The following is a 2,001-nucleotide window of genomic DNA, read 5'->3' on the forward strand; positions in this document are numbered from 1 at the left end:
ATTTATACGTGCGAATGTTTTCGCCATCAAACCAGCTAGCTCACTTTTCAATCCAATCATGCGCTTTTTAGTTTTATGATTTTATGACAAATATCTTTCACTTGTTGGGAGAATTCATCACGCCTTTTACGTCTTCCATTAAGTATATTCCTAAGACTTTAATAAAGCCTCTTCATTTACTTTTTGAAAAAATTTTATATATTAAAAAAAACTTTTTTACTTTTTACTTGACGATCCTATTTATTTTATCCGTGGTCAAAATTGAAATGACCGATTGTATGAAAGACAGAAAGAAATGCACGTCTGCAAAATTTCTGGTAATTTGCAGAAACCGTTATCAGCTTTCACTATATATGTGAAAACACATATACATTAAAAAAAAATAGCTGAATTGAAAACGCTTGTCATGCCAAATACTTCTATTGACAGTGGTACGGAGATGAAACAAAATGCGAAAATAAAAAAATTTGCACTTATTTTAATTTTTTTTTTATTTTTTTTATTTATATTGATAAATATATATATATAAATATTGTAAGTTTGTTGCGCTTGGTGATCTTCTCTACAATAATTTTTGGCTAACTCCGCTTCCGCATTTCTCTTTCTAATTCTAACGTCAAGGTAATTTACTCCTAAATATGTATATTCAAAGTTTTTTTCAGACAGCGGCATATATAACACGAACCCGAGTAAATTCGTTCGGTGCATCACTCCGTTACTGCAGGATCCCACTGTCTGCAAAACGGCAAGTCGTGCCATGATTGTCGCCTGCACGCGCTTGTCAACGTTCGGCACCACCATATGTTGATGCTTAGCGGCGTAAAACATGTTGTAGACGCTGTTGAATGTCTTGTGGACCGATGGTTTCGGGAACGCCGGATTATTTCGAGAATATAGTTAGATTGTCTTTATTGTTTACCGCAACTATACCATGGCCGTTTTCTATATAAATGTTTTTTTTTAAGAGTCAGATCTTGTGTGTAGCGGAGCTCAAGTATATTTAGGTGGCATGCCTAATGATAGTCACCAACTTAGGGCAAGTTTCTACTCCCAACAAGGTTCGCAATTTAAGGGATGCCTCGGTCAAGCAAGAGTCGGAGATCTTTTGCTACCGTATTTTAGTAACGAAGAAATGTATCCACGCATTAAAAAAGTTTTCGGTTAACCCAAGCTACAATTTCATTTGAATTCAATTCGTTCTGCAAAAACGGAGGATATTGCTGTGATCCTGCGGATGATTACGCCTGCACTTGTCAATCAGGTTACGATGGCGACGACAGTTCTAATGACATCGATGAATGTTTGGCAGCCGAGTGTTTCAACAACTCGATCTGCATAGACAAAGTTGCAGACTTCTTATGCAAATGTTCACCGGGCTATGACGGGCGTTACTACGAACACGATATTGATGAGTTGTTCTGCGGCAAATATGCAGATTCCGCAGATTCGTACATGTTTAAAATGTTCGCCAAAATTCGGTTTTCCTTCAACAGCTTCGATGTAGCAGTCGTAAATTGAAGACAACATAAAATAAATAATAGAAAACCAATGCATGCTTTCATTTTTCGTATTAAATTATTTTCCTTAGTTTGGATACAAAAAAACAAAGCGATGTGATAAAAACTTTTAATTTTTAATTCGTTGTTATTGTTTTGTCGTTTTGACTTGATTTCATTTCATTTAAGTATAATTTGCCAACAAGTGAGAATGTATGCGTATGAATGATAGATATATTGTTGGTAGCGTTAGCCTTAAAAATTTTCTCTTTGAAAATTAATTAGAATGTATTGAGCTTAATTTACTTGCAAGCAATCAGTTCGTTCGATGTAATGAATATAATATTAATTATAGCACGTGATTCAGCCGACATCGAACGAAGGAATTTGGTAAATATATGTAAGCTAGTGGTTAAAAATTGCTGGAGCAATCCTTACGATATGTACGACGTGTGCTCGATGCGGATCACTTGCCGTTACAACATATTTTCATAGTTACTGAACA

This window comes from Glossina fuscipes, unplaced genomic scaffold, assembly GCF_014805625.2.
Source record: "Glossina fuscipes isolate IAEA_lab_2018 unplaced genomic scaffold, Yale_Gfus_2 220, whole genome shotgun sequence".
Classification (NCBI taxonomy): Eukaryota; Metazoa; Arthropoda; class Insecta; order Diptera; family Glossinidae; genus Glossina; species Glossina fuscipes.